Source organism: Lissotriton helveticus, chromosome 10 (genome assembly GCF_964261635.1).
Source record: "Lissotriton helveticus chromosome 10, aLisHel1.1, whole genome shotgun sequence".
Classification (NCBI taxonomy): domain Eukaryota; kingdom Metazoa; phylum Chordata; class Amphibia; order Caudata; family Salamandridae; genus Lissotriton; species Lissotriton helveticus.
The window spans coordinates 390,592,827-390,618,351 of record NC_136071.1 but is presented as its reverse complement, the minus strand read 5'-3'; the positions used below and the strand labels follow the sequence as shown (position 1 = coordinate 390,618,351).

The 25,525-nt window shown below is 45.7% G+C and overlaps 1 protein-coding gene and 1 long non-coding RNA gene across 2 annotated transcripts in view; both read left to right on the top strand.

Moving 5' to 3' along the window:
• The window catches only part of AGAP3 (ArfGAP with GTPase domain, ankyrin repeat and PH domain 3), a 2,202,224-nt gene that overhangs the window by 849,328 nt on the left and 1,327,371 nt on the right, over positions 1-25,525 (top strand). The gene's annotated exons all lie outside the window — the stretch shown is intronic.
• LOC144784140 (uncharacterized) lies at positions 5,748-23,875 on the top strand. The gene is made up of 2 exons (XR_013601618.1): positions 5,748-5,914; positions 22,857-23,875. It is a non-coding gene; the product is annotated as an uncharacterized LOC144784140 (long non-coding RNA).

Below are 25,525 nucleotides of genomic sequence, written 5' to 3'. Positions count from 1 at the left end.
TATCCTCGACAGAAAAAGAGCACATGCAGGTCCGTCTCGTCCTTAGCTGAGCAAGCAGGGCAGCCCAAGTCCATGCCGGGTGCCCACTGGTTGGTGTATGTATTGAGTGGGAGACAACCATAACGAAACTGTAAATAAAGTTTCCTGGCCAGGGTTGGATAAATAACGTCAAGTACAGTCTCCAGCATATATGTACATTTCACATCAAGGAATATAGATAGCCTGGAACCCTCCCTAGGATTGAGATACAATTTATCCATTTGAACATCCCAGTATCTCCTTATCAGGACCTTCCTGGTAATGGTTACACAGGCTAATCTGGGATTCTCCCAGAGCTCACAAAATCCTAATTCAATCAAACAGTTTTTAACATACATGAGCCATGGAAACTTACTATTCCCTGAAATGCTAAGTATCTCCTCTAGCTCACTTCTATAAACAGCAAGTTCCGAGGTGGCCCATATCCTTCGCCAAAAAAGAAGTGGCCTACATCCTACAACCTGAGTAATTTGTCTTACTCCTAGGTCCATGCGAAGGGGGAACAGGGGGGTACTCACCGGGAGACCAACTAATTGTCTGAGAAATGTTTTTTCAGTGATCAGCATTTCTATTTGTATTTGAGTGGCCCCACATCTCCGCACCATACAATGTTGCACTTCTCACCTGTGTTTTATAAATTTCTAAGACAGGGCTCAAGGGTTTGTGATGGATATCCCTAAAGACTTTAGCCAGACCTCCCGAGATTTGGGTTAGTTTAAGATTTGCCTGTGTGACCTGGGGCCCCCAGGACATTTTCTCATTTAGGGTGACCCCCAGATACTCAAATTCACTAACCCTCTCTAATGGTGAGCCATTCAGACTGGGGCCGGGATAGGGCGTTTTCTTGGGGTTGAAAACCATATATTTGGTGTTCTGTACGTTTATTTCCAACCCCCTATTCTTACAGAAGAGTGAAAATCCATCCATTATTCTCTGTAGCCCCATAGGGGAATTAGACATGAGTAGCGTGTCGTCAGCAAACATCAACGCAGGCACACAACCCCGTGCCAGCTTCGGGGCATCGATGTTATTGCATTGGCTCAGGGCGTGTACCAGACCCGTTGATGTAGATGCAAAATAAGGTGGGGGCCAACACGCACCCCTGTCTAACTCCCCTGTTTACCGAGATTGAAGCAGTGAGTTCCCCCCCTTTCCCATATCTAATTTTAGCATAGTTCCCTGTATGCAGCCGAATGATAATCTGTAAGAGATATGAGGGTATCCCCAACTCCCTCAACACTCTCCACAAAGTCTCCCTGGGGACCAGGTCAAAGGCACTTCGCAGATCGACAAAGACCAGATAAAGGCTCCCCCCTTCCAATACCACTGATTTCCAATGAAGGAGTTGGAGCCTAAATATCTGGTCCATAGTTGAAGTTTTAGTTTTGAACCCAACCTGTAGATGGGACATTATTTTATTATCCAGCCAGGTCTGGACTCGATCAAGAATGATCCTTGCGAAGGCCTTTTGAGATATGTCTATTAGACTGATAGGTCTGTGGTTAGAGGGTTGAAGGGGACAGCCCTTCTTAAATACTGGGATTACCTCAGCCCCCAACCATGATTCAGGCAAGTTCATCCCTTTTAGAATGGCATTAAAAATCAGCCACAGGTAAGGGGCCCACATTTTTGGCTCCCTACTGTATAACTCTCCGGGAACATTGTCAAGCCCTGCAGCTTTTCCTGCAGGAATTTTTTTGATTGAAACTTCTACTTCAGCCAGAGAGATTTGTGGGGGATCAAAATCTACGTTAAGCACTATGGAAGGCGGTATTGCTACCATGGCACCATCGTCTGCTGTTGGAGAATACAAGACTTGGTAATGGGTGACCCAACTCTCTGCCGCTATGTTTGCATCCAAGGGGGTCCGACCCTCACTACTACCAGTCGCAACAATGTTCCAAAATGGTGTTGGATCCTTTGATTCCAGGGCTGTTTTTAACCTGTCCCATTTGTCTATTCCACAAACAGCCTTGGCAGAAGCAATACTTTTCTTATACTGGGCCCTGGCCGTTTTGATGGCACTCTGGGATTTATGTTTAATAGCCACTATAAGAGTTTTCTTTGCCTGTTTACAGCTGCTATTAAACCACGAACCCTTTTGTTGGATGCTTTTAGCCCGCGGGCAGGGTCTATAAAATGCTTCTCTTAGTTTACAACAGATGGAATGATTGATGACCCCTAATTTACTGTGGGTTTCAAATGTAACCCCATTGACCACCAAATCTGACAGGGTCATTAAGTCAGGAATAATACTTTCATAAAGTAGAGCCAACTTCACATGGGAGTTTTCCATCTCTGCCCACTTAACCTTTCCTTTGTTATTTGAGAGGAATAGCCCATCCCTGACACGCTGTTCTAAATCACTTGTGCCCGTTTCAAAAGGAAACTCAAGAGTTGCTATCAGGGCATTATGATCGCTATCATGCCTAGGTAGGATAGTGAATTCAGTGACGAAAGACCAATCTCTAGTTTCTATTAAAACGTAGTCCAATATTGACTCGTGGCCCACCCTGTTAAAGGTGTATTTACCAGGCGAGTCAGAACTAAAGCGACCACTGCAGGCACGTAATGAATGTTTCAAGGTCAAAGCCTTGATCTGGAGCGCCAAAGAAGACCAGGCCCTAATCGGGGTTGAGTTTATCTCGGGAATGACCCATACCTCATCCTCTTCTCTACCACAGGAGTCATCAAAATCCTTTAGGGGTTCGTATTGGCAGTTCAAGTCACCACCCAAAAGAGTCAGACCGTCTTTTGAGTCACCCGACATTACTATATCTAGAAGGTCTATTGTTGGTGACTCCTTCCCGTTTTTCACGGGCCTAGAATACATGTTGATCAATTTGATTTTGTGGTCTTTGTTAAAGGACAGGACAAGGCCCAAAATGTCTGGGCCAGTTTCTTCTATTGGCGAGACAGTACATCCTAGATGGGTCTCAATCCATATAGTTAGCCCTCCAGATGGTCTTCCCTGCCCTTTCGAAATGGCTAGTTTGTGGTATGTTGCAAATCCCGGACGGGTATATTCCTCAACAGCCCAGGTTTCTTGAAACTTACAAATATCACAGGAGTCTACCAGTGTTTCCCAATCCGGGCAGCTCGATTTATTTTTGATGCCTGCAATGTTCCATGAAAGAACCTTCAGTTTTAGACTGGGTTTTGATGGGGAAAAGGAGATCCTGTGAGTCCCTTCCATAGCAATCTCATTTGAAGCCATCAAGGGTGCCAGCAGGAGAGGACAGGTAACAATGCCTGAAAGTGGTTCAACCTTATTAGTGAACCTATTTCCTCTATTGTGCGTATACCCATTTCCAGCCTGCAGCTTGGCCAAGGCCAAATTTGGGGACAAGGAAACAGGAGGTGAAGCTCGTGCAGAGCTACGATAAGCATCATTATGACTAGGGTCTAATTTCGCTTTCTCGGGGTATGGACTGACAGGTCGATGCTGTTCACTAGCTGTCCCCTCTAATTTTCTGCCTGCTTGAGCCTCCACCCGTCAGTCTACTTCATCTAAATGCCTAAATCTAATTTGTAGAGGTAGAGTAAACTGGATGGGGTTTTGGTAAGAAGACTTCTGTCCCCCTTGTGGGCGCACTCGGTGCCAATCGTATGTACACTGATCCTCACCCCTTATACTAGCATGATTGGGCACATAGAAGTAAGTAAGAGGAAGACATCTAATACGTTTCCCTCTCGCTTGATGAACAGAGACAGGGTATAAAAGATGTTGTGTAGTATGTGGCTTCCTTAGATTCACTATTATGCACTCCCCTTTAATATCTTTTGGTCTGTTTCCCACCCAACTTACTCTACTAGCCAGCAGAATATCATTTGCACTAACAAGTTGGCCCCTGCTAGAGAAAAAATGTAGACATTTGTTTTTTAGCTCGATGTGGGATTCCTTTGGGTATACAACCTTTACCACGCATTTTTTACCACGCAATACCATTACAACGCTGGCATTACAACGCAAACCATTACAACGCATTGCGCTGGGGGGCGCTCTAGGATAGCGAATAAGTTTAATTTTCTATCCAACACCTTCCCTAGTGTCCACGGGGACTGGAGTTGGAATAGAAAATTATACTTACCACTATCCAGCACCTCTAAGCGCTATGCGTTGTAAAGGTATGCGTGGTAAAAACCGCGTTGTAAAGGTATGCGTGGTAAAAGTATGCGTTGTAACGTCATACATCCATTCCTTTGCCCCTGGATTAAGAGATGGAACTCCAGCAAGAACTACTACATACGGGATTGAAGCTGGGGGGAGCATTGGGATAGGCAACTCCGAACTAGATGGTAAGTCAGCCACGACCACACTGGGGACAATAATTGTGATAGCTCTTGGTCCGTCAGCCTCCAAGATCCCTCCATTTGCTCTTTTTCCTATAGGACGATTAGATTCCTTCTCTCTATGTGTAGTGTTTTTCCCCACGACCTGGCCAAGGACACTCGCCCCTGTCTCTGGTGGCACTGAACCTATCACCTCTTTTGTGGCTGGTGGGTTGAATCTAACTGTGGTAGCGGATGAAGTCTCGTTTCTAGGCCCCTGGAGACTGATTAATTTATCAATATGCCCATGGATGTGTGCTAATTCTTCCCTTACTATCTCTCTAATTTGTATTTTTAAGAAACTCAGCAGGGAGGGAAACCAGATAGGTTCTGAGTCACCCTTTTTACATTTTGCCTCACTCTGCTTGTTAGGGTCTAAACCACTCTCAACAGGTTCTACGAGTTCTATGGAATCACCATGGGTGGTTTTCCTCTGCGTCCTAGCTCTTGTGTTTGTGCTATTAGGCTTGCAAGTGATGGGTTTCTTGACTCCTCTGGTCGGGCCCCTTTGCTTCGCTGGGGTTTTTAAAGTAGTACCCACTCCCTTATCTTGAGGAGTACTGTGTCAAAGTTGTTCCGGGGTAGGGGAAATAAGGTCAGGGACAATTAAAGGGTTAGTAGGTGTGGACAAAGGTTGAAAGTCAGGGATAGCCTGCGCTCTGTACGTTCTATTTCTGTTGCTACCACCCCTATCGCTCTTTGGAGCATTTTATCAATAGATGTTTTTTTTGGGGTTTTTTGCAGAGTTTTATATAACGCGAACTAGAACCGAACCGAATCAGTTATCAGAGCGCTTTACATAGCACCAGTTACATGAGGACACACTTTCATTTTTTTAGGCACGGGGAGATTAAGTGATTTGCCCAGAATCACAGGGGGTTTTTGGCGTCGTTACCGGGACTCGAACCCAGATCCCCAGGTCCGAGGTCGAGCGCCTTAGCCGTTAGGCCAACCCCTCTCCCCTTGTTTGGGGAAGAGGGGGGGGGTACTGGTCGTGGAGATGCGTGGCATTGGACTTTTATATTATGTTTCCCCATGTTAAAATGCACAATTACTTGCTGCAATACAGTATTAACCTTAATTAATAAAACAAATCAATTTGGCTGGCATGAATAATCAATGTGCAATGTGCAATATATACTGAAAAGGGAACACACTCAGTTAACCGAACAAGGTTCTTGATAGCCTGTAACTGACAAAGTTTTTTTCCACCAGTACTTAGTAATTAAATGGCCCTACCCCAGTGTCCAGTTAGTACCTTCGTGGGTTCCAGATAAAACTTGGGCCAAGGGGGATGGCCCAACCCGGCCTCTTCCGGCCACTGACGGCCTAAGACAGCCCCTCCCTTGTCCCGGCGCACTCCCGCGCGGCAAAAGTAGCCCTCCGCTTTTCAAGCGCCTCCGGGCGCTTCCTGCTGGCGGCGGTGCTAAGTGCTGCAGGGGGAGTACTGGGACTTGGAGTCCTTACCCCCTAATTGCGGTAATGGCGCTGTGAAGGTGATGGCGATGGCAGGAGCAAAAACGGGAATACAGCAAGCCCCCAGGTAGGATCCACTGTGCAGCGGTCTCCCCGTGGCAGAACAAGGCTTCCTTCAGCCGAGCAGCCGAGCAGTTAAGTCCTAGGCAGAGTGTTATGGCAGCTTGCGTGTATTATCCAGTGCAGTGCCCGGAAACATGCAGAGATATGATTGTGAATCTATGAAGATGTCCGTTGTGATGCAGGGGCAGGGGCTCTAGTCTAGCAGAGTAAACAAGGCATGCAGGGGCTCCTATGGCAGAATTCAGCTGTGTGTGCTCCACGAGGACAGGCAGAACAGTGCGTTTCAAGTCCCACTACAGGTTATGCCAGTTAGAGCACCGTAAGCCAGGCCACCGAAAAAGGCAGGGTTTAAAATTGCAGCACGTGTTTCACTATGTTGAGGGGAAGATGGTTACTGCAGCACAGTGGCGCAGCCACTCAGCCGTTACACGCGGCAGACCCAGGCAGCAGGAGCGGCGTCCGGAGCTGACAAAATCAGGCAGTTGGAATCACACAGCGTTACCGCAGAGAGGGGGCTGCCCAGCTTTCTGAACGCCGCTGCGGTATCTCCCTACGCTCCGGGAGGCAGCTCTATCACAAAGCTGCGTTTTAATTGACTGTCCATGTCCGACCCTTATACCCCCTTTCATGTTAATCTCTTCCCTCTATTTCATACTTATGTTTGGTGTTGTAATTAACTGTGTTATGCTTTACCCTGACCAAATGTTTTACATTACGTGTACTGCTTTTCGCTACTGTAAAGCGCACAGATACCCACTGGTCTAGCCAGCGCTATATAAAACCTTTGAAATAAATAAAATAAATACCTCTACCCGCCTTCACGACACTGTTTGCCAGCCCCGAGATCGCTGCGTTTAATTCTTGTTATTGTACATTATTCATTTTATTTATGTAGCACACCTATCCATTCGCTCAGGGAAATTAAGCAATCAGCCCAATGTTGAGTTGATAGCAGACTCGAACACAGATCCCCCAGCGGCAGCTCTCACCACTTCGCCATATCCTTTCCCAAGCCATGTTGCCGGGTGCAGTACCATATGTGGCCACGAGCGGTCCCAAGGGACACCGAGTGACAGCCTGTGGTACTGCACCTTCACAACACCGCTTAATTTTCTTTGTGGTAGTGCAGCTCCAGAATACTGTCAATTTATTCTTTTATGAGGGATATTTACATCTAACAAATGCAATCAGTTATTCTCATTAATGCAATTAGCATACTCGTTATGGCTAATGAAGCATGGGCTCTGCCTGACATGTCCGCCAGGGGGCACAGGAGACGGCTGCCAGAAACTGTGCTCATGCCATGCTTGGGTGCCCATTCTGTTTGTAGGGTCGGGGCCCTAGGCCCTCATGCTGGTAATGAATGTAGACACAGGACACACTGGATACTCGGTGCAACTGGCCCAGAGCACGTGCGCTCGGCCACTTTTATTATAGCTGTGTCACCTGACTGGTGACATCAGTGGTGGGTGGGTGTTTAGTGTAATTACACTGTTAGCACTAGAATGCTAACTGATTCTGGGTCCTTACATCCCTCCCAAAATTGGTGAAAATTAAACCAAACGGAAAAAGTCCAAAATCCTGTGGGGAAAAGAAAAGACACGAAAATGTAATATAGGACTTATGTTTTCATCGAGTGTCTTTTGCTGCTTGCAGGCCGCAAGCATTGTAGTTCCTGCTTCCAGGACCAACAGTTCTCTGTGGCACAGTTCGCAGTTGTTCGGCGGGTTCATTCTTTGTCTGTGCTGTCTGGACGCTGTTCTCAGCCCTGCGTTTTGCTTTGCTCTCTTGGTGACGATGAATAGTTAAAGAGAGAGATGGATGACATGGGTGTTGTTTGTCTTCTGGCTTCTCTTCTCCACGCTGGTTCTGTGATGTTTCCAGGCAGGCTTCAGTGTGTCTCTTGGCAGGTGAAGAGAGTAGGTGCAAACATCCCTCTCACTAGGATGACCCTCTCGCCGGTATTCCTCTCTCACCAGATGTCCGGGAGGACCTCTTTGCCAGGTTTCCACTGGACTGGTGTTGTCGGTCGTGTTGCTCTACCATAGCCTTCGGGCCGTGAGCAGGGCGCTCCACGAGCCTCACCGTTGTGTCCTAGTTCCACCTGAAGGTTGAGTTGTCGACTCTTTTCCTTGCTCGCGAGGCTTTCATCCCCGAGGGTCCTGCAGACGCGCATCTGTAGATCTGTCTCCCGTGCGGGACTTGCTGCCACTAGAGTCCCTTGAGGCGGCCTCTGCTTCCTGGGTTGCCACCGGCTGGTGTGAGGTGGTCAGTTCCTCGGCTTCCGGAGGAGTGAGCAGTCTCGCCATCCATTCTTCTGTTCAACCCCAGAGGTGGATATCGCCAACAGTCTAGCTTGCTCTCTTCTGCGATCGCCATGTGGATGGCTCGTAGGTAGCTGTCTTCGGTCTGCGCTGCCAGTGCTCTTGCCAGGCCTTGTCTTCCCCTGCACTCCGGTGTTCCAGTGCGGCCTTGTTCTCCAACGCACTCAGGTGTTCCAGTGCCTGTCACCTTCCTTATTCCCGCAGGGGCAGCTTCTTCTTGCAGTGGCAGCCTGCCACTCTGATTTCTCCTTCCTTCTTTCTCAGTGGCGGTGGCCACTCTGATCTTTCTTCCTTCTTCTTGCGGTGGCAGTGTGCCACTCTGACTTCTCCTTCCTTCTTCTTCCAGTGGCGGTGGCCACTCTGATTTCTCCTTCCTTCATGCAGTGGCAATGTGCCACTCTGGTTTCTTCTTCCTTCTTTTCTCAGTGGCAGTGGCCACTCTTCTTCTCTTCGCGACGTAACCTGGTCCGATCTTCTTCATCTTTCCTGGCCAGGCTTCCCCGTGCAGTGCGCTCACTCTGCACGTGTCTTCCTGGTCTTGTCCTAGTCCTTGGACACTATCTTCTTGTCACTCAACTCCCAGGGTTAGCGTTGCGACCTTCACTTCCTCTTTCTGTCGCTTCCATTAGTTATGGGGTTGAAGTTCGTTGGTCCATGTCCACGGACTGCGCCTTGGCTGAACTTCTTGGACCTCGTGCTGGTCCCTTCTGCCGAGGTCTGGCAGGTAGGCTTCGTGGTGCGACCATCTGGCTGGTCGAATTCGTGCTTTGTGACCAGGCTGAGTGGTCAGGTTGCTCTTGTGCTGAGTCTTCCATGCTGCGGGTTGTCGGCGCAACCATTTTTCTTTTGCGCCGCAGTTCGGCTGCTTTGGCGTGCATCTGGGTGCGCTCTTCGGGTGTTCCCTTGTGACTTGCTGCTTTGGGCTAGTGCTGTCTGCACTGCTGCGCATTTGCGTCATGCGCTTTCGCATCTCCTGTTGCTGGGTTCCATAGTTACCGTCGGTTCGTGTGGTGGTGCTCCTGTCTTCGCCATTCTCCTGCAGCAATGGCCTGTGGCCACCAGGCATCGCTGTGTTCTCTTCCGGGGTGACGTAGGTGCTTCTGAAGTGTTGCTTCTGGAGGGTTGCTTCACCACTCCATTGACCTTCTTCTGGTCTTGCTTCTTCTTTGCGTTGTTGGTTGTGATCCTTTGGAATGTCCTGCGTTTAGTTGCTGCACTCCTGACGCGCTTCTGTCGCGTTCCTGGGATTCTGTCGCGTTCTTGCCCTTCTGCCGCGCTCCTGCGCCATCGCCTTTTACATCCGTAGTCAGCGTTGCTGTGCATTTACCTTCATGCTGGGCAGTCTTCGCTGTGTTCCTGTCTAGTGTTGCTTTCTTTTTTGTCCTGTCTGCTAGCACGCAGCTGCCATTCACCTCCGTGCTGCTGCTATTACCATTTGGCTTGTCCAGGCTTGTTTATTTCTTTATTTGGTGCTGTACCAGGAAATGGCCATCAGATGGCAGTGTTGCATTGTCTCTAGTGCTGTCCTCGGTTGTTCCTTTCGATGCCTTCACCCTTTCTTTGGAGGAATGCCGGTGCAGACTTCTCCAGCCTTCAGCATGTCCTCGCTACTTTACCCCCAGGGCACAGGCACATGCAGCCAGGTAGGTGTCTTCCAATTTTGTCAGGTTGCCTGTTGGGAGTGTTTGTCTTGGTGACCACCCGAACGGGGTTTATTTCTGTGCTGTAGATTGTTATAACGACCTTGCAATGTTTACATTGGCCAGAGCAGCTTGTACCCGCTGTGGGCCTTACTGCTCATTTACCCTCGGGCCCCCTTTGTGCAAAGTATGCCTCTTGGATTGCTTGGGTTTAGCCCATTAGACGGCCGGTTGGGAGTTCGTTGCTGCCTCATTCACAGGCGGGGCCCTCGCGCTGAAACAGTACTGCAGTCTCACCTTCTGCCAGCCTCCCAGGGATCTCGCCGTTCTCCTTGCTCTCCCCGCCCGCAGCACGTCTGTTATCACGCTGCGTTGGGTGGGGGAGAGTTAGATTTATTGCCGGAATCAGCTTCCTTTCTTTGTGGGCAGTTTACTTTTCGCAGGGGACGGGGTGCTGACGCCGCTCCTAGCGGCCGCGGGCCGCATGCATCCTTCTCTCTGGAGCAGCTTCCCCCTGGGACAGTTCGCTTCTTCCACCCGCGGTGCTGGGGCCTGGGCAAGTCGTCAGTGACCGCTGGAGTGCTCCTCTTTACTGCGGTGAGTGTCACTTTGTTTTTAGCGCCTTCCCACCCCTCGCAGCAGGCATTGTCCTACTTGGCTGCGCAAAGAGGTGGGGGGGCACGGACGGAGTCCGCTCTTCGCTTGGTCGCTTCGCTGCGGGTGGGCTCCGCTTTCTTCATACAAGGCCCGGCAGCTCTCCACTTGCTCCCCACCGCCGCAGCTCCAGTCACACACTGCATGGCGGGAGTGGGGGTCACTGCAGGCAGGCCGCGGGTGGGCTCTGCGAGTCTTGTTTCATTAAGGGCAATGTCTGGCGCCGCTCGCACTGTTGGGGCACTGTAAGTGTTTGTAGCGGGCGGACTCCGCTTTCGGTGCTTGAGCTCACCTTCGGCCGACGGGCCTTCACCTTCCACGCGGGTGGGCTCCGCGGAGGTCGCTTCACAGTTGGGGCAGTCGCGGGTGCTCCGCTTACACACGGGCCCAGTTGCGGCCGGTACAGGTGGGCTCTGGCCGGTCCGCTTTTGATTCGGGGCACTGCCACGGCAGGGCGATTTATCGCAGGTCGGAGAGGTGTGGGGTGGGCTCCCAGTCACTCTCTCATTCCCCTTCAGGCCCGGGGCTCGTCACACGCCCTGTGGGCCTCTCGGCGGCTGGCGCCGATCGTCGTAGGTGGTGTGCCTTTGCTGCAGGCAGCTCTCTCTTCCCCTTTTCCCTGAAGTTTTCTTTTAGCTGTGGCACGCTGGGCACAGCTCCGCCCTCGTTGCCATTGTAGGGTCGGGGCCCTATGCCCTCATGCTGGTAATGAGTGTAGACACAGGACACACTGGATACTCGGTGCAACTGGCCCAGAGCACGTGCGCTCGGCCACTTTTATTATAGCTGTGTCACCTGACTGGTGACATCAGTGGTGGGTGGGTGTTTAGTGTAATTACACTGTTAGCACTAGAATGCTAACTGATTCTGGGTACTTACACTGTTCACTACCGAGGAACAGGTGAACGTGCTCTCTGCTGAGAAGGCTGAGTAAATACCCACTTTCCGCATGATGGGCGGGGTATAATCGCTCTTAGGGTAGAACATTGCTCTACGTTTGCAGGAAAAAGAGTACATAATATGTGACTAAAATAAAAAAGTCATTGTTCTCTGGAAGTTGTCATCTTCCATTGCGATATTAATTTATGGAGCACTTCCTACAGTGGTTTAGATTGAACAGACCAACCTCAAAGCGCTAGGGGCTTTGTAACTGCTTGGCATTTATAAGCATTGCTGCCATACGTGCATGAGTGCAGTGGCACTGGGGCCAGACTCGAATATGGAGCCACAGCTCTCCAGTCGGCAGCGCAAACCACTGCGCCATATCCTCTGCCTAGACATGTTGCAGGTACAGTACCATATGTGGCCAAAAGAGGTCCCAAGGGACACTTAGTGACAGTCTGCGATACTGCACCCTCACAAACACTGCTTGTTTATCTTCGTGATAGCGCAGCTCTAGAATACTGGCGATTGATCCTTTTATAAGGGATATTTACATCGAACACATGCAATCAGTTATGTTTAGGAACACAATTAGCATAATCGTTATTGGCTAATGAAGCATAGGCTCTGCCAGACCTTTGAATATTTTATTTTTCATTCTCACCATTTTCAAACTCCTTGTTACTGTTGCACTCTTTTATTAATAATTAAAATGTTAACAAAAATACAAATACAAATGGCAAAAGCGCTTTGAAATATGACCTCTACACTGCAAATGAAAAAAAAGTAACAAACATTGTCATTTTCAACGCCCACAGCTCTAACTTTCATAAATTGGAGATCGGTTGCATTGCAAATGCTTGTTGTTTTGAGAATCTGTGGTCCCCCTAGGTAAGTTTCGCGTATTTCACACTAGAGCCGCGAGGTAAGGTCCAGGCTGCAATATAATTCCACTGTTTTCTTGGACCGACTATTACACTTTAAAATTCGTGCGAATTTGAATGGATATCGAGATGATTCCAGGTAGTATTGTGGTGTAGAGCTTCCTCGTCGATTTCATCGCCAAACTATACTCCATAGTGCTTGGAGAGCAAGGCACATGATCTTGCTGTACTGAAAACATATCTCGGCCCGAGATTACATTACTCTCGTCGGAGCTCGCTTCAAGTGTTAAAAAAACAACGTCGACATTCGTTAAAGACTCAGATGAAACAATTAGTTAGGAACGCGATTGTAGGAACAGCCGCATTCGGGCAGGGACTCGGGCGAGAATGGCTGTGCTCGGGTAAACTCCCGCAAGTAGAAGTTAACTGTAGTCCACACAAATCCCTCCACGCTGCAGAGCATTTTGAATCACGCTGCAATCTGCCGCGCCGAAATATACAACCTCAGCATATAATGGACTGACAGCACGTGGTACGCAGCTGTCCACATTCTGATGACAGGAAGCCCAGATAGAAGCACCGTGAGGCCAAGGAAAGCAGGCACTCCCAGCCCATTCAAAGCAGAACATTGTCACATCATTCCATCTAAGGTGTGAACCGACCATTCATTGACAACTGAGCTCGGAACAGTTTCAGCAATTCGGAATGGATTTGTTGTTAAACTAGCCTCCTGAGAATGAGTAAGACAAGGATAACGCATTTGATATTCGCAAAATGAATGCGCTTAAATCTCCATAGGGAAAGAAGACACGTGGTTAAAAAGAGGTTTCAGGATTGAGGTGGGTGTACTGGGAGAAAGCGAGTTGAGTGTGCTAGGAAAGAGGTGGGGCCTGATCGATTGAAAACTGAGAGCCAGTGACTGAGGCAGAAGGCAGTCAAAAGGGATGTGTGACTGGTGGAGAGGGCAAAGACTGGGAGGTGTGTGACAAGAATCTGTTAGTAATGGCAAGAGAATTACCACAAAGCCCCTTGTAATGAATAGATCTATAAGTTGAGCGTGTTTCTTGTAGGAACACTGGCTCTCTCATTCACTCTGGACAAACGTCTGTTCTTCAGATATGATCCTCTACTTGTTTAGCAATATATATATATATATATATATATATATATATATATATATATATATATATATATACGTCCCCATGCAAGCTTGTTAGTTGCATAGAACGAAGGCCTAGTAGAGTCTATTAAGTTAGCCGTGGCCGCAAAAGATTTGTTAGCGGAGTTGTGGCAAGAGTCAGGACGATATCTGTTCAGTAGCATATTGTCCCTAGAGAGTATGTTTAGGCTCAACAAGAAGGTACGTTCAATCATTAATTGGTAGCTCAGAAGGGTGTCTTTACAGGAGTGCCAGCATCAGAGCTGATGGTCCTTTCCTTTCCTTTCCTTTCCGTTCCTTTCCTTTCCTCCTGCGCACCCTTATCCTGCTTCACACTGTTTGCATTTCTCCCAACCCACCACATCCCTGTTTTTCCTCTTAATTGTGCTCCCAGTGAAAAATCATGGAAGTTAGCTCCACACAGTTGTGGGTATCCACCAGAGCCAATAAATGTGGTATTGAGACACATAATGCAAGTCAATGTGGTCATGGAAAGATATTTAGCTGACCAAGCCACCGGGTTAATTATTCAAATGAAGATTTGCATGTGATGCTGTCATGGATTAGAGGGCAAATCATGGATTTTTGTTTGTGGTTTCATCATGACTTGTGACAAAGCTTAAACATGCCTAGAAGGGTGGGTGTTTTGGTACGTTTGGTATCTGTGTGACTCTACTTTGTCTGACCAGTTAAAGTGGAAGTCTGTCTGTAGCATTTCATCCTTAGTTTTGGAAAAATATGAGCGTTTCTAGTTATGGTTATCATTTAGTGCGAAGCATTAGTTAACCTTGGTGAAATCCTCTTTGCATGTGCAAGCTAAGTGTGAGCATGTAAGTGTGATGTCAGCATGATTTGTGGCTTTGCATGGGTCTTTTTCCGTGATACCATCAAATTCTCTCTCTTAGCATGAACTTTTCTGTGTGATATCTTGACTTTGGCAGAGGTTGCTCTTACTTCTGGGGGGCTGGTTTGGTAAAGCTTTGGCTCCTGTGTGAAGACATCGTGCCTGAACCGCAAAGCATTAGCTAGCTTGTATGATGTCATCATACCTTTAGGTAAAGCATGGCATTGTGTGTGTGTGTGTGTGTGTGACGTGATTATGGCCCACAAATAAGCTATGGTGTGTACCTACCATGTCATTGTAACTAGAGACTAATCACAAGACTGTCTGAGTAATATCACAACTTTGGACAAAACAAAAATTTGTCTCTCTAATGTCATTAATGCATTTATTTTATTAATTACTTAGAACAAATTATAGACTTAGTTGTATGAAGCTGGGATCAACAGTGTTATAATTTATATATACATCCCTCTGTGGCTGTTTACTATAACCACTTCTCAAATGTGTTTTGTTTAAAGACGTGCAACATGTACTTCTTACTTGTTGGAAACCATGCTTCTATACTATAGAACAGAAGTTACTCTTCAAAAGATGTTGTAAATGTGCAAACACATCCTTCAGATCCTTGTAGATATCAGGTCCTGCCACATTTCACAAGCCCATGTTTAACCTCCTCAGTTTTTTGCCTCCTCGTTAAAACTAGTACTCGTTTAGTTTCAATTGCTCATTTGGATTTGGATTTTACTTTTTATGTTTGCTCTTTTATTTTTTAGAGCTCATCACACTACCAGTGTACTTTTAATTATTGTGTTTTAAATTGTATTCACAAATAAAACAAACACACCCTTCTGCCATCATCTTTATGCATTCTGCATTCCACAGATTTCAAGCAGTCCACTGGTTGCAGCGTATTTTACTGGGGTGGGGGCCTACACCAAGCATGCATGACTTGTCTCTGGTACTTTGAACCTCTTCCCACATGCTGGTGGTAGGTCTGATGTCTACTTCCAGGAGCCCTCATTGATAGATCTGTACACCCCTGTGGAGACTGGGATTGTCAAAGTATTTTGCACTCAAAGGAGAGCGGTTAGGTTTAATTTGTGGGTTGAGTTACTGAGCCTTGTGTTATACATAGGCATATGTGTCGTTTCACAATAGTCTTGTTGGAATTGGAGGTGCCAGAATTGCCCGGCCCTCCATTGTCTCTTTGGTGTGGATGTCCAGCACCACAGATAACTAAAGTTCCATGGAATTCTAGGCCAAGATAGGTGTGCAAATAGGAAAGGCATGGGTGGATGGCCTCTGTAAAGTTATGAAGTCTGCTTGTGGCAGTGACGTACATTTCCTAGCAGAATAGCACTGATGTCTCACGTGCTGCTTCATATTTTTTGAGGACATACTGAGTGATCAGTAATGCAAGAAATATTTTCTTATTATGGGATGCAGAAAATCACTCATTGAGGAGAGAGACTGAGTAGTTTGAGTGTTCTGCAATGAAGCAAAGCTGTTGATTGCCAGTGTCAGTCACAATCCCAGTTTGTAGGTTCACACCTGTGCCTCTAAAAGGGAAACTGGGTGGTTGAGTTACTGTCACCACCATGGTATCAGACTGCTTTTCCATTCCTCAGAAGGTATTTATTGTGCAGCAATGCAGCCTCTTGGACACAAATCTTGTACTTTGTTTGGTCAGTTTGGCCAAATTCATAGATATGGTTGAACAGATGTTGTCCAAATACCTTCTTTCAGAAGTTGTGTCTTGCTCCTTCCAGTATCTGAACCCGGGACTGTTATACAATTATAAACACATTTTGTATTATTCTACAAAGCCTTAAAACATGTTTCCTACATTAGAGAGAAGGAAAAGATTGTCATCAAATTGTTATTTATGACTTATGTACCTTGATCCTGCTCAGCTGCCCAAGTACTTGCAAATCTTAAAAAACATCGAATGAGACTTAAAGGAAAACATATTGGCAATTGCAACAACCAGTGATTCCACCGGAGGCTGCTTTTCCAGTACTTGGCCTCTTGAAACGTATTTCTCAGATTCAGAAGGGCTTAAAAGTGCCAAGTATACTTTGATCTTAGTAAATAATAGAGAGGTGCTCATTCAAAGTGGTTTAATTTTCATTCCTCTGACTGAGTTTCACAATCCCTTTTGGACTTTGAGTTTCTTCTACTATTTCCTATCTGAGTGCACAGCTAAGCTTGTAACTACATTTTTTAAATATTTTCAAATCGTAGCCTGCAGCCCCATTTAGTATGGCTACTACAATTGTATGTGCCATACCAATGGACTCTGCCGATTGACCCTTGGGATCTTTCCACTAATAGTTGTTAGATGTAGTGCACGCTGATCTATTTGAGTCATGCAGCTCTTCAAATTGTTTTTTAACAATGTGTAAGAGTAGCAAAATGTACAAAGCAGATTCCACTCACTTGGCTCTTCATTTTTTTCCTTAAGCTTGTTGTAAAACAGAAATACACTTCGTCCTTTTTGGTAAGATCTCCACTCTTTCAAATCAGCTGATGATTTGCTGCAGCAAACTCCGAGGAGGTAATTCCATCCAGGGACAATATTTTCCTTCGCCACCACCTTAGATTGCAGGGAAGAAGCCTACATTGTGACCACCCATGCTTCTCTTCTCAAGCAGATCTAAAAGCTCTGGGCTTAGCTCTGCCAGTGTTCAGTCTTCACTTTTAAAAACCAGTTGATCCCAGTCAAGTAAACAACACCACCTTATTTAAGGCTATGTTGGTCTCAAAGTATAACCTTCTATGCAAGGCGTCAATTGTAGACATGGTGATCCTCTTTTAGATGTTAGTCTTAAAACATCCAGGGAACTTTGGTGTGTTTACCAGATCTAAGGTGGCATATTTCTGCATCACCATAAGGAAGGGCACAGGAGTTTCCCAGGAGTTAAGTAGCAGACGATCATTGCAGATGCTTTCCATTCATGTTGAATATGTCCCTTTCTGTGTTCAATTCAGTGATTTTTACAGTCACATTTTACTCTTGCCTTCCACCTACCCAAATGGTCATTTTTAGCCTAGTTTGGGTTTAGGCCCTTTTGGTGACGTTCTTTAAAAAAAGAAAGATTTTCCAAATGATAACGTTATGGTTGTTGAGATATGTTGTCGAATCAGATATTGGTTTACAAAAGATTGTATTATCCAGCTTTAATCGCCCCAAATTCATGAGCTGAAGAATACATCACAAAGTAAAAATATCTTTTAGGAAACTATTTGGTCATAACTCGAAAACATTGACTTTTCGAAATATTTTTGGGAAATCCACTGACAGCACCTTCCAAAACGGCTCTAAAGAAAACTGGTTGCATGTCACCCACCTAATGCAGAAGGCTGCTTTTCTTGGCTAAGGCAAACACCAGTGTTGAAAAACCTACATAACTTTTCATCTTAGCCCTTTTTCAGTTTCTAGATATTTTACCCTTCCCATCGAGCCCTTAATGTTAGTGGGAGATCCTCTCAACACTTACTTACTGTCTTTCTCCTTGCTATTATCCGCTTTCCTTTCCCGTACATTGATGTTTATGAAATACATTTCTCCGTAACAGACTGTTTTGGCGAATTGACGCCTGTGATTCTAGTGTTGAATTATTCTGCTTTTTAAGTTTTAGGAGGAAGAAAAACACTTTTATTTTTTATTGTATAACTATTTAATTCACTAAATAAAGCTGTTTGACTGTCTCATATTATTTTTCCCACTTTAGTGAAAGGTAGTCCAAATTTACATGGTGACCACTGCCGCTATAGCTTATCTTAACAAAGCAGTAAAGCAGTTCTCATGGCCGGCCATTTAAGTGATCACTGTCCATGTACAAGCCTGCCTATGAGGTGTAGAGTCCTCTGAAGTAGTTAACCTCAGCAGCTTATACCGCACTTCACTTGGAGGAAAATCGAAGAACCGTGTTTCCAAATGGATGGTTCAAACACTGTCACAGGAGGGCTGTGCTCCATGATATGCGTGGGCTAATGCTCACTAGGGAATCTGTTTCTGCTAGCCTGGTCAGAGAAAAGCCTGGTTGCTTTTCCACAGATTCCAGTGTTTCGGGATACTGTGCAGATTTCAGTAACAACATCCAAGCATTTCTGATACCACTAGCATCACCATCTGCAGTGGTTCCAGATCTCTTTTTTTTTTAAACTTCTTTTTATTAAATATAAAACAAGCTTCAGGTATAAGCATTTTACAATGTACATATATAAGGCATGTATCAGACATGACAATTCTCAGGCATTATAACACATCATCTATATTAAAATGTGCGTGGAGCCCCTCAACACCCATTGGAGTATGTCTCTTAACCAACCCGGGAAACCCAGTCAAGGCTCCCCACAAGTCCCATCACAGACCCCTATATACTGTCCACGGCCCCCATATTCTCTCCCACTTGCGAGGACAGCCCGGCTTTGATACACCACCTGTTCCGCACTATGACACCAGTCCATATCGCATAGCCATTCAGCCACTGTCGGAGGTTCTGTTGCCTCCCATGTGCGTGCAATGTTCCTCTTAGCAACCCCCTCAGCCAGAACTAGACACAATTTGGTCCACTTCGGCCACTCGATCTCTCCTGTGACACGGAGGATGTGCCATCTGGACTCCAGCGGGCCCGGCGCACCCACTACTGCCTCCAACACACGGGCAACGCCCTTCCAGTATTTCTGAATCTTGGGGCAGGACCACAATATGAAAGAACTAACCCACCTCGCCACATCTGACTCATTCCTCTGAGCCCCCACCCCTAATACGGACCTGCACCATTCTCGAAGCATATGATCTGTGGAGGATGCAAAGCTGGAAAGGTCGAAATCGTGCTGTAATGGCTATGTCCCTGGGGCACTGGAGGCCCTCCGCCCAGTCTTCGTCTTCTAGCAGACCCACATATGTTTCCCAGGCCTCCCGCAAAGGACCCAGACAGTCCGGAGTATTGTTAACCAGTTTCTTGTACGTTAGCGACACCGTCTTCTGAATCATGGGGTCCAAGAGAAGCCTATCCTCTAGTGGCGAGTATTCTGGGAGCACCATCCCTTCTTTCATGTGGCAGTGAAGCGCCAAGCACAACTGTCGGTAACAAAGGTATTCCCCTTCACCCATTTTGAAGCCCTCTTGCAGACTATCGGAGGTTACCATTTTACCACCTCTCCAGACATCTCCGAGCACATCAATGCCTATGAAGCTCCACCTCCGAAACCCCTCCTGTCTGTGCACTTCTTTCAGGAATCCCCCTCCCATAGCAGGGTCTGTTCAGTGAACTTCCGTTCCCACCCTGTCATCCTAGTTGCTCTTTACCGAATATCAACAACCGTTTTAGTATGTGGCGGCAGATGTGCTGAGCCCCACCCTTACGATATAGTTCCCGCAAGTGACTGCTCGTACCCAAGGGCAGTCTGTCCACTCTATATACTGGTTCCTCAAGTGGGGAGAAGACCCAACCATTGACGTTGATAAGATGGGCAGCCCAGTAGTATTTTCTAAGATCCGGGACTGCAAGCCCCCCTTCGTACATCCCCTTCTGTAATTTCTTAAGTGCAATCCTGGGACTTCCCCCTCCCCACAATAACAGGCAGATCTCTTTTTTTATGCACCAGAACAAATTCATAACCCTACTAATTCATCCTTGGTCCCATGTCCAGCAAAAATAGGTTGATTTTTCACTAATAGAGACCACAAATGTGACCTAACTCGGGTGACCTGTGATCTTTTTGATAATGACATGAAGGAGTCAAATCATGTGAAAAGTCGGAGGCACCTCTTCCCTCCCCTTTGGAAACTAAAGATAGCAGTGACTCAAAACATTCCGAAAACGTAAATGTTTTGGAAATTTGTTACAACACCTAGTCACTTATTGATCAGGATAGATTTGTAATGTTTTATTTTCTTGTTTAGCCACCATTTGAGTAAAAAACATATTTTTTGTTTATTTTGCAACTTGCATCTAACAGCATGTAATAGCAATGCTGAACTCTTTCTTTTAAACTGAAAATAACGATTTCTTATTTAGTTCTTGGTCCTCAAATTTCTGCTTTCTTTCAGAGCTTAGGGTTGTGAATCACTTATATTCCCTTTCAGGTTCCTCTGCTTTCAGTATTCCCCGAGTCTCCTGCATCTTAGAGTAAAACTAGTATAGTTCTTGTAGCTTTACCCAATGCCTCCACTCCACATTGCAATTGAGGTGAGAAGAGCTTCTTTAGCAGGGCATGGGAATATTTTGAATTGAAGAACTCCAAGTACTCTTGTATATCGGCACATTATATTAAAATGTAACCCCACAACTAAGCACAATTCACTGAACCTTTAAACCTTGGTTTCCATGTAAAGCATATATATTGCTGACTAGTGGTTAAACGCTATAAACCTCTGCAGGGTTACTTCAGGTCTGGAGCAGACCGAAGCTACTTTACAGTATCCTTGATGAGTATTTTAATTCACCTGTTGTGTCCCAAGATTTTTTATACTATTGTTGTGTTAAAACTCAGTTTTTATGCTTGATTCTTTAGAAGTAGCAGGGTCAAGCAGTCAAAGCCTAATGAAGAAGGAGGTATAGATTTGGGACTCAGGGTATGCCATAAATACAGGCATTGATGGTCACAATCTAGTTATGTCTATTCTTTAGAAAAATATTTGGTGTTTATTTAGAGAATTGAAATTCATGTAGGACTACACCCAAAGAAAATCCAAATGTTATGCTCCTTTTGGAGCAGCGATACAACATTAATCAGTACTTTACCATTTAGATGGCAAGTAGCTGTAATGGTTCTGTATTAAAATGTAGGGCCACTTTTCCCATCGTTTGTTTGCCTTCATTGAATCTCAATAATCTTTGAATCTTAGTCCTTTTACTAACGTTTATCCCAGTAAATGAATCAATTGCCAGGTAGAACTATGCTGCTCTTGTATTGTTGAATAGGTAGTGTAGAAACCCGTCACCCAAACTGGAAAGGGGATCCCAGTCCTATTAATGGAGAGATCTGGCCTGGAAATGTTGCTGGAAGAAGATTCAAAACTGGAGTTGGATCTGGTTGAGCCCTGTTATAGGGTATCCCAGAGCGAATACAAGTAATTATTAAGGCTGATGGGAAACTAAATATATGGCTCTCAAGGATGTTAACAACATTTCAGGTCATGTATTTCAAAGCTGCCTTGTCATAGTCATTAATTTCAGGTGCTGACGTCCCCCAAGAATCTGGATTACCCAGCAGGAATAATGACCCTCCCCTACGGGCTATCCTTTCACCACATCACTAGCTGTAGGCTTTTGCTTCTTAACCTAAAGAGGTTTTCTCATTTTATCAGTGTTTAAGCTTTGAGGACAATGTACCTTCAGGATTCCTTAAGTGCTGACCCCTAGGCGTGGTGAAATATACCTGTATCCGATCTTGCTTTTTCAGTTCCTTTCAGAGTGGTTTTAGTGTTATCCTCACTTTCTTGACAGTATACCAACTGCAATGAATCTGTGCTGCAGCCATAGAGGTCTGACATGTTCCTGCATCACCTTACCCCATCTATGGGGGTTTAGCACATGATGACTTCCTCCCAGCACTTCCAAGCACCACAGTCATCTGGAGCGGGGGTGTCCGCCAATTCGGTTCACTATTACCCTGTTTCTTTATTAACTTGAAGAATTCTGCTTTAAACTCGCTCATAAGCATAACTTTCCAGAGGGCTACAGCGTATGCCTGTTCTTAACATTACAGCTCAAACCTGTATTGAAGGACTGATGCCTCTCTTGTTCAGGAAGCCCTCTGCAGCGTTTATGCAGCATGTATGATTGATTCGTGATTCTGCCTGTACCGTCACCTCCTTCCATGTACAATGATGCATATGAAAAGTGTTCTTTTGATTGTGGCTGAGGGGAGCAGGACTTGAAAGTAAAAATCATAACTTTTTGGGGGATTTCGGAGCCTTTTTACCAAGCAGTCCTCCCTCACTACAGCGATCCAGCTGCTTGCAGACAGAGTGCTCCTAGAACCATGGCCAAATATTGCAAAAACTAGTGGGACTCACAAGGCTACGAGCCGGGGAGGGGTAGCCGTGTATTGAATAGGAGGGGCCTGTTTTCCACATTTAAAGCAACATCTTTTGAAGAGCAGTTTCCTTCCATTGCGTGCCACTTACTGCATGCCTAAAACCACTTGTGCAAGAGGGGTAGGTGGGGGTAGGAGTACCAGACTTCCCATGAAGGTAACGATTGTGTTTTGTTAAATTTGGAGCAACAAAGAGGCATTTGCAACTTCTCTCTAGTTGGAGAGTGTGGGGGTGGCTGGCGGACACAGAAATGTTCACTTTGTTGTTACGTTTGTCATTGACTTGTCAGGGCTGGGAGCAGGGGCACCCTCTGGCATTTGTGCATCGATCAGGAAAGCTCCGATGCGGACAGTGCCTTTTGGAGACACCTCTATCTTTACTAAGCAACACACAGTCAAAAAGCCAGACTGCCCTTTCTCCCCTCTCTCACAATGAAAAGTTAATTATCAAAGTTGAAATTTAGCGAAAGTCTCGACTCGTTCTTCCTCCACTTTAAACTTTTCCAGACTGGGACGTTTCAGAGACTGCCTCTCCCTCCACCGCCACAGCCCAGCAGAGTCTCAGCCCTTCGCAAGTACCTGGCTGCACACTCAGGGAACTGTCCGTGAGAGCTCGTGATGGGGGCCAGATCCATGGATTCCAGAGGGAGCTGGTATGGTCTTTCTGTGCATCTGACCCATTGTGTGTGTGAGGATGAGGGAAGGATGTGTCCTACAGCCATGAGCACACTTCGGAGCTCACCCTGCAAGCGCCTGACCGGATCGGATAGCTGGGCTCCTGCCCAGCCTGCAGCTGCTTGGGATGGCACCACAGACATTGTGAGAACTCCCCCAGAGTGCCCAAGCACCTCTAACTGATGATTCACTGCACAGGACTGATTGTTGGTCGAGGGGTGCTTAAGTTGCTGCCACCGCTTTTTTCTGCATGGATCTTCGCTTTTGAGTTGTCCATGTCTTTTGTGATCTGTTCCGGGCCTAGGAAGCCGTAGCGCTGGACCTTTTGGCAGTGGCCTTGATCTGTAGTGGGACCTTGTGGTTAATGACACTTCAGTGAAAGGGCTGGGCCTGCTCCATTTCAGTACATCTCAGAGCCTTTGCTTTTTCAAGAGCCCTTGAGGCGAGATTTTTCTTATTTTCTTTTATTTCTTCCCATTCATCCTCTAATTTCCCGCCTAAAATGTCTGTATTTCTTGTGCTCTGTAAATGAGTCATGGCTGTTTTCTGATGTCTTTAAAGCACTTTTGAATGAGTTTTACTCGATGGTTTGTATATTTAATATTGTATTTTTCCTGAAGTCTGCTCTTTCACCACAGATGTTCTATAAATATATATATAAATATATATATAAAGAGAGAAAGTTCTATAATATAAGACAGATGCGATCTATATTTCTTGTTCATGATGCTGTTTTGTATCAGAATGGTTCATTCGCGAAGCTCTTGCTGTTTTCGAGATAGCCTGTGCTCCTTTGTTTTAGTGATGTGCGTAGTAACAGAATAAAGCCCTTGGAATAGCAGTGCAGTCTACTGTCAGTGTGTGTCTTTATTGTCTTGAGCGACGTCCTGCTGCCGCATCCATCTCCTCTCTATCACCTTCTATGCTTCTTTTCTGTTGCTTCCCCTTTCCTCCACCATACTGTCTCTGTTGCTAATCAGCTACCCTCTCCATATGTTTTAGGATTCTAAAGCTGTCTGGTTATGTGCTACTTGGAGAATCCCTTCCATTTGGAGGCTTTAGGCTATGCCAGGCATTTCTCTTTGTGGTTTTAGTTGCCAAGAGTGCTAGTGTTTCATGGTAGTGATATTAATGTTTTGTGTACATCTGAATTCTGTATGGATTCATTTATCAATAGATTAGGTAACTAATTGTTATGACTTAAGCATATTTTTCTTTACACTGCTGATGGCGTTTGATTAGTTCCATAAGGGGTTTCAGATGGTCCGGTGAGGATTGCTCAAATTGTCAAGCATTTTCCTAATAGCAAAACCCCTTCTTTGATTTAGACCCTTAGGTCCCTTGGCACTTGACTGTAGCATATGAGTAGTTGAATGTCACTCTGTTTGTATCTTTATCCTACTGAGAAAAGGTAAGTGGTGCTATACATGGTGATAGAATGAGAAAACACTTTACTTCAAAGTACAGACTTCGAAGAAGATCTTAGATCAGTTGCCCGTAGTTTGTCTCGTCGTCCTAATGTCCGGTTGAGTGTCACTCAAACATTCTTCACTGAGTAACTTCAGAGCACTCAGTCAAGTACTAATCATTCATTCAAGCTGCATGTGCATCCCATATGCCTTGTTACATGGTGTTGAAAAAGGAGTGTGCTTCTGCGGAGTAGGAGCATTAGATGTCGTTATTGCATAATGTTAGTTTAGCAAAACTCACAGACTTCAACTTTGGAAACTACACACTCATTTGCTGAGCAAAGGTCTCTCAACTGTTTTGACATGGGCTCCAGCTCTAATGGAATAATTTCTCCTTCTGCTAGACACAGGCATCGATTCAAATGAGCCAAATGAAGTTAATCTATCTCTCTTAGTCCAAGGTAAGTTCTTTCCACTTTTCAGTAAGTCTAAGGATACCAAAATAGCCTGCCTGAAAAACGTAACTGCACCCTTCAACATAAAGGATGGTTCAGTAAGAACAGTGGGTCTAGTTCAGTGGGGCAGTGTGTAGCATTATTTGTGCCATTTCCTGGAGAACGTGCCTTTGGGCTCAGTGGAGGATGCTTAAGGGAACACCTTTTACATCTTTGTCATCTCAGTACAGCGAGGACTTGGCTGCATTTTGTCCGTGATTGATTTCACTGCTAGGAACACCTACTTTTCCAGTTTTTTGAAGCCTAAATGTCCAGTTCTGTTTTTTTCATCATCAGCCAAGACTTTGCTCTGTTTCCATGAGCATTCTCCCTGTACTTTTACACACATCCTTTATCATTTTCTCCTCTGATAAGCTACAGATTTCCACTGAAATGCTACAGATCGCCACTGCACTTCTTATTTTTTTAATTACCTTTCTTTATTGGGTTTTCAGTTGGTACAACTTACTTTGAAACCAGTCAGACCCTCACCAAAATGGAAGATCTTCATTTAGTGTGATTCCAGTGGTTACAGCGGTATTCATTTACTATTCATTTACAATTAAAATGTAGTATTTATTTAGTATGCATGAAGACT